Raw genomic sequence first — 8266 nt, forward strand, 5'->3', positions numbered from 1 at the left:
TTTGGTGATACAAAAATTAGAGAGAACTATATAAGAATATCTCATATAGGATTTTCTACCTGAAACTCTATTTTAATAAATTACACTATAGTTCTTGAAAAGCCATATAGGCTTTTCTACCTATGAGAAATGATGAATACCAAAAGAATGAATGGTTCACCATAATTCATTGCATGGAGTCAACTCATAAATATTTCTTCTTACAAGTGAATTAAAAGAAAATTAAAAATATTTAATAAAAATAGAATAAAGTAACTCATAAGGAAAAATGAGTTGCTAATCCCTATAAGTATGCTCTATAAATTCCTAGTTTTAAGGTAATGACTAAACAAATGAAATTTATGAAGATGATAAGAAAGAACCTATAATCTTTAGCATTGTGGTATTCTACTAGCAAATCATTTGGTTTGTCTTGTAGCCTCTTTTGTCTTGGAATCTTGAATTTAATATAGGACCTCAACCACATTGTCTTCATAGATCGATCCTCTCATCCTAGTTGACCTAGTGTAATTGAAAGGTTTGTGCGCTTTAAGTAACTAGTCTTAGGTAGTGTCAAATCTTCCCTAGAGATGCATATTTTATTCCTTATTATATGTTAAAACTCAATAGAATGTTGACAATTGAACTACTTCTTGCCTCACAATAGACTAACTTGGAGATGACACAAGAAATAATACATGTTATATTACCTTTGTAGTGCCTTCTTCTTTTGTGAAATAAGAGTCTTCTTCAAAAAATCTTATTACTTGATTAATCTTTAGTATTTCAATTATTTATTTGCATAAGACCTCTTTTTTTGGACAAAGATTCCTTGACCTTTATTTAGGTGCTCACAAGCATCCACAAAGACTAAAAAGCCATTAATAATATTTACCTCCAAAAGTTGGCCATCATTTATTATCTCATTTGAAGAATGTAGTTTGGTCTCTTCTTTTCAGGATTATTCACTTTGGTGAATCACCCCTTTTATTCTATTAAAAAAATAAATTATTTTGGTAGTTGGGATAATTAGGGAGTAGGAAAATTAATAAAAAAGCATAAAAAGCTACTTTAGTATGATTGCATGATAGTTGCACAATTACTTAGATATTGTCTTAGAGTGAGATAGATGTGCAATCATTAGGTAAAATTTTGTTTATTATATAACATCAAATTTGTTGGGTTTTTAAAAAATAAGGCCTCTCACTTCATCCCTCAAATCTTTGCTAAAAAGTTTAGGTGAATAAAAGGTGGAGAGTTATTTTTCAAATCGATTATTTGTTTGTTTATTTATTTTTTTCGTAGCCATCTATTATAGAAGTGGTTGACATGGGAAAATGTCAGAAAGGCTGACCATCATTATTATTGAATTTTTATTTATTCATTATATATTAATTTTATTATAGATGTCAACATAACTTTTTATGAATACCTTGAAAAATAGCCAACCACTCTATCATTCTTGATTTTATTTCATGTCATCATCATTCTATAGATTTCTTAGACATCGTTAAACTTTATCTCTTAGTGATTCTTTGCCTATAGGGGTAACTTCCCGTGTTGTATTTTAGTTGGCCTCCTCTACATTTTCCATTTTCTCTCATATTTAATTATTTGGGTAATTTATTCTTGACTTTCTTGGTTGTTAATCTTTGATTTCTTATAGATGCAATTAATTATAAGGGCATATCCTAGATCCATGGAATCAACCCAAACAATTTTTTTAGATTTGTGCAAACTTAGAATGCCACTATTATCATTTTTCAATTAGATAATATTGTCATTAGATTATTAGCTATCTACACCTTTCCTTTTCAATTGTTTTTAAAATTAACATTTATTTCTAAATTATCAACTTCAACTATCATTAATTTAATCCAAATTGATTTATATTGTATACAATTTATTTAGCTAACATAAATTATATTCGAAATTAATTATCGATTTATTTAATTAACTTGGTATAACAATTCTTATCTAAATTAAACATTGTAATAAAATCGTATTCATTTAATATAGTAAATAAATAATTTCACACTAAAATTTTAATAAGAAAATATGTTATTTATATTTTTGGAGGTTCATCGAGCCTAGAATTTGACTATTTATATAGTCGTTTTTTTCACTTTTAGATTGTATATGACAACCTACAAAATTATTGGATTGTATTCATTGACATACTAGTTTTATCTAAAATTGTATATATGACACTTCAAACTATTAATAAATTGTAAAAAATATAGTAGATAATATATATTGTATAGTATTATAATTTATAATATGATATATTCTTTTAAAATATTTTTTATAAAATATAATTTATTTAAAATATTTTAAAATGGTAAGATAGATTGTTTTTAATTTTATAATATTTTAATATGAACTTTTAAAATAGTTTCTATTTTAATTATAAACAAGATTTTTGAATATGAATTTAAAAACTTACATAAGATTTTGCCAATTAATAGTTTTTACTTAAAATGTCAAATAAAAGACATTGCAATGAAAAAACTATAATAAAAAAATCACATGACAGACGGGTGACCGTCAAACTCCAGGCCCGAGTTCATCCATCACGTGCCCTAAATTTAAAAACAAAAAGCATGAACGTTTAAAAATGAAAGAAGCACGACCGTTTGAAAAAAAAAACCTCTGAAACTACACTACATGGAGGAAATGGTGACGATTAAAAAAAAGCATGACCGTTTAAAAATGGACGACTGTTAAGAAAAACCATGACCATTTTTTAAAAAACATGTTTTTTGAACTCTTATAAATGGTGACTTACAGCCGGGCGCTCCTCATCACTTCCCGGCATTGTTTTGTTTGTTTTCTTGTTTGAGTCTGTGTTATTTTTTTTTCAATGTTTTTATTGAATTTTTCATGTTTTTTCAGAGCATGCATGCTAGTCTGGTCTCTCTGTCCATGATTTGTTGTTTTTTGGTTGGTTTTTCTATTTTGCACAGGAAGAGGCAGGATAGATGAAGAGGGAAAGCAAGAGGCAGAGACAGAGCAATGGCAATTTATGCAGAATATTTGGCAGGAAGCGTGGCAATTCCTAAATTGTCTTTGTCTTTTGAGTTTTTTTACATCCTTTGGGCTGTGGGTTATGGTTACCGTCTTGTTTCAATCAGTAATGGGCCTGATGGGAGCTTGATTGGAAGCTTGGAACTCATACGAAATACTGATACATATGGTCCTGCTATTCCTAGAATTCGACTTTATATTAAGTATGGTTTGTGTATTGTTGCTTATTCATCGGTTCTTTTGTTTTTCACTTCAAATGTGTTTTGGGTTTCATCCTATGAAAATGATCGCTTCATCTGATTTTTGATTGTTTGATGTTTGGGTGTTCTGATATTTGAATTTTCATGTGTCTGGTCAGCTGAACTTTTGTGGAGGATTTGATTAATTGTTTCAAAAGCTACTAGACACTGTAAGTCAGGGATGTTCTGTTATGCATTGGGTTTATTGAAGGCTTTTTATCCCTATTTGAAAATTTGTAGAAATGTATTTTGGTTTGTTGTGCATAGGAATCCGGATTACTAGTATAGTTGGCTATATACCATTTTGGTTCGAGGATTTTAATGATTTGGGTATGGTGGCTTATGCCCCGATCTATTTTTACAGTGAGTCTGATTTGGGTGGTTTTGATGTATTGGGTCTGTTGGATTGATCTACTCTCAAATGTATTGAGTATGTATGGCGGTATCTTTATTTTAGTTATGCTAGTTAAGACCACCATGCTGAGATGGTTCCAGGCCGAGTTATAGATGTGATTGGGATGCTCTTCATGATCAGTAGCAAATTTTCGTTATTGCCATTTGATCAATATGTTGAGGATTCCCCTCTTTGCGCACACTTAAACTGTATCTGGCCTTGAGTCTTAATCTGCTTCTTATCTGAATCTTTTTTTCTAAATCCTGTAGGGTCGAGCAAAGGACCAATGAAGTGAGATTCCAATGCAGGCATGAGACACATTACGTCTCCTGCCTAATCACATTATGTGTTTGTGTGTATGCTTCCTAACTTGATAATTGTTTGACATTTTTTATTTCCTGTGATTGAGAATTATTTTGGACATTTTTCCTTTCCTGTGATTGAAAATTATTTTAGACATTTTTTCTTTCAATGGTAGATTATATATACAGGCAGCAATATAGAGATAGAATTATTGTAAACGGCACCTTAACTGCGGAAATCTTGCGTAATTGTATTTAACCTATTCAATCTCATAGATACTAGTGGGTTTCATGATGTATACCATATCTGTGTTGGTCATATCCTCTTAGCTTTAATTTCTTTTTGTTACTGCCTATGTATTTTTCTGTTCCTTGGCATTGTCCGTGTATATGGGGAGCCGTAACCTGTAGACATTTATATACCATCTCTTAGTTTTAACTTCTATTCGTTACGGCCTGTGTGTATTCTTCTGATCCTTGGCACTGTCTGTGTACATGCCATCTAAGAGGCGGTTCTGGTCAAGATCTAATCAATTTTTGAGGCAGCATCTACATTTTCCAAGGAAATGGAGGTATTGGCTGCTCTTGCAAGTGGGACTAATTCATTCCGTGTTGCCTTGGTTGAGGTAAGTTTTTTGACTGCATTTTTCATCTCCTCTGTTTCTTTAAGTTTTGAAAGTAGCCATTCTGCAGGGTTTAGTGGTGTTTTCTGTAACATCCCGTCAGTTGCTTGGAGGGTGGATTTTATAAAGAAATAGTAAACATTGAGAGAAAGAAGCATAGTAAATTGCCAACTTAATGAGGCATGAGCTACCATATGGGCTGGCTATGGGCATTAAATTGGAGAGGACAGGAGGAATGGCACAAGTCAGAGACTAAGGCAGACTTGCCATAATGGAGGATGGCATCTCAATCCAATGAGGACGGTAGATAGCTGGATGCGTGGGAAAAGGTCCAGGGGCAGTAGAAACTCAGAGAAACGCAATTGGTGTTGAAAATCCAAATTCCAAACATTGTTTCCCACATTTTCACTGCCTCTGACTTAGTGAGACATCGACTAGGTGAAGGACACTCTACCAGACTTGTTTCCCACATTATCACTGCCTGTGCCTCAATGTGAGACATCGAATAGGTGAAGGACTCTCTACCAGACTTAAAAAGGAGAGAAAAGAATTGAGAAGGCAGAATGGTGTGAAGAGAGAAAGAAGAGCAGGCAGTGGGAAGACGGGAAAACCGGGTGGGAAAAGAAGACAATAACGTGAGGAGTACAAACAAGGATTATGACATGATTGGAGGCGACCAGGATTTAGTGGAGTTGCAGAGGCAGGTAGAGAAGAAATAGAGAAATGCATGGGTAGAAGGGGTTGACCGAATTTTGTTAAGGGTTATAAATCAGCATAAGGAATAGATGAGTTTTGTTAGATGGTATGGTTGCAACTACTGTGCAGAGAAATATAAACTCTTGGGCCACCATTATTGAAAATGCATACAATGGATCTGTTGGGCTACAAAAACTTTCAAGAAAATGCAATCGGATAATGGCACGTGCTTTGGTCTCTATTCTCTTTCATTGCTTTGGAATCGCCTTCAAATTCTCACTCATCATCAGGGAAACTAGTTTTTATGCCGACATGCATTTTCAGTAGCAGAGCGTTTGAAGGCAATTGCTTTGAAATCGTCTTCATATTCTCCCTTCCCTTTTATTTGTTCTTGGTACTTGTCAATATCAGGAGAATCTTTCATCTCAAAAAGCACTGGGAAAAAGTAGTATTGTGTCGCCTGTCATATTTTGGCGGGTTTATAACTAGATATTTGGTTCAATGGTATAGTGGATTTTAAAATTCTTCTGTTCTATTCATTTTCTTGATTTATAAATAGTTTATAAAGGTAAGATTTGATCTATTTTCTCTCTGAGGCTTGAAGTCTATTGAATTTGGAGGACTCGTAACCATCTCAAATGGTTTTTCTTGAACGCATTTGGTTTTATGAATGCACAATTTGCTGAAATTCAATTTTCCAAACTTGCGTATAATAATTATTCCGTGGCCTCTGGAATTTGGTCTGCTGGATAATAATTATTTGGGCACCAGGGATGTGAAGTATCACGGTATACTCTGCCGTTTACAGAAAGTTTATCATAGAAAATTAAAGGGTTATTCTTCTTGAAATGGGAACCTGCATTGCATTCTGAATATATGGGTCGACTTAAGAATTCAACAAGTGCATTTGTGGGTAAGGTTGTAGACTCCTGTTTTTTCTCTTGTTCTCTTTCTCTGATCTTACATGACAGAGGAATGTTGGGCCAACTTTATTAATTCTAGCAGAAGGTTAATTGGGCAGTTTCTTGAGTTTCTGCCTAGATATATTGGTCAACACGAGGTCTACTGCAGGGGATATTCAGGGATTCTGAGGGTGCTTCAAATCAAACCAAACTGCAGAGCCCATAAATATTTCATGCACTATACACTTCGGTATTTGTAAGATTGCGAATGTGGATACTGATCAAGCCTGTAAAGATGAAACCAATCAGAGAATTCAGGAGAATTCATCTACTGTTAAAGAAGAGACCTTCAATACCACCTCACAAGGTCTTACTGTTAAGTTAGGTCTGGATCATAAATCCCTAGGGATTAAATGGAAACGTGTTACAGTTGTAGCGGCAATTCTGTTGGTTTTAGAGGCTGGCGGAGGTCCAAGAAATGGAGATGACAAAACAGTACACCAGGTATAAACATAGACAGAGGAGGCAGCAGATTGAACAAAGTGTGACTCCTCCAACACGCTTGGAAGCTTTGTCCAATATGTGGATGCTACATATTCTAGGGAGGTACACATTCATCTAAATTTCTAATAATTTCATTACATCTTCCAAACCAAGGTCTTGTTATTTTTCAACATTTTTTTACTGTTATTAGGACACTTGATTTATTTGGGTATATTTGTTTATGTTTGAATTCAGCGTCCTCCAACTGCTGTGAGGTCTGAGCAAATTTGAAATAGAAATCTTTCGCCATTACCTGCACAGCCAACTTTTCAATCTCCAAGTTCAGTGCATTCTTTCTCATGATGTCTCTGTTAGGAGATCATATAACATCTAATTCTAAATGCTTGTATGCAAATGTTACCCTGTTTCTCATCTCCTATTTTGAGTTTCTGTTAAAGCCACTGAAGCAGACATTTATTTATTAATCCGGTATTTATCAGTAAATTTGATGTGGGTTTTAGTAATCCGGTATTTATTATCAGTAAAAATGTATGCGGGTGTAGATCATTAGGAGGTTTTCATTAGGATATTAATTTGAATGCTGGTGTTTCATAGGTTTTAATATGTAAGATTCATTTAGGTTCTGGTAATTCACAGCTTTTCATTAGTCAACTTTATGTATGTCAGTAATTCGCAGGTTTGTATTAATACAGTTCTTGGTATTAATGAACATTGGTTTCTCTTTCATTTGGGCTATATATTCTGATTAAGAATGGTTTGTCTTATTAATGGACCAGACTTTATATCAATTCAACTCTTGTCATCATGAACACTTCTTTATTACCCATTATGAATGTTTGTTTTGTTAATATAGTTTTCATTTGAATCCAGAAGGAAATAATAGCTGAGGAGATGTAAACAAATTGGAGATGCAATTTTCTGTGGACTGTATGTAAGCACCATGAACTGGATTAGACAGTTGCAAAGCAGCTTTGGGATTCCATTCCTTGTGCTTATTTTTCTGACATACTGGACTCGGATTTCTTTACAACTTACCTTACAAATTTTGTCACTTTTGCAACAATGCTTTCCTTTGTATATAAAATTCATCGTTGTGCAACTTTTGGAACATAAATTGACATCCATCCAGACGTAGATGATTCATAAGTCAGTTTGATAACATAGGAAGTATTCCTCAGTCATATGGATCTTCCTCTGATCAGCTGTATTGAATAAGCATATTTCAAGAATTTTCCTAAATGACTAAAATAAAATGGTGTGAGGTGGAATTTTCAATTCTTTGTACAATTTGAGTTGGTTTAGTGGTGGGGAACTTGTGCTGTCACAAGTTTGTGCTCTTGAAAGAGAGGTCACAAGTTCAAATCCCAAGGGGCAAGGTATGTATGCCTCGTTTGTAGCACAGCTAGGTGCCTCCCGCAAGAAGTATGGGATAGTCCCATATTCTTATAAGCCATCTTCACGCCATATACAGACTGCCTGACATTGTGGACTATAAAAGAATCTTTCTTTCTTTTTCTTTTAATTCATCAATCCAAAGAAAGGTATCATTATAGAATGCACTCTTTTGATGACTGAACCTTCATATTCCACAATTGAGTAG

At 33.7% G+C, this 8266-nt stretch overlaps 1 long non-coding RNA gene across 1 annotated transcript; it reads left to right on the forward strand.

Annotated features, from left to right (window-relative positions):
* The first annotated feature begins 2621 nt into the window (after window positions 1–2621).
* On the forward strand, window positions 2622–7899 carry LOC131061690 (uncharacterized). Its single transcript, XR_009110575.2, has 3 exons — window positions 2622–4567; window positions 4635–6768; window positions 6901–7899. It is a non-coding gene; the product is annotated as an uncharacterized LOC131061690 (long non-coding RNA).
* The last annotated feature ends 367 nt before the right edge of the window (window positions 7900–8266 follow it).

The sequence above is a fragment of the Cryptomeria japonica genome, chromosome 8 (assembly GCF_030272615.1).
Source record: "Cryptomeria japonica chromosome 8, Sugi_1.0, whole genome shotgun sequence".
NCBI classification, from domain to species: domain Eukaryota; kingdom Viridiplantae; phylum Streptophyta; class Pinopsida; order Cupressales; family Cupressaceae; genus Cryptomeria; species Cryptomeria japonica.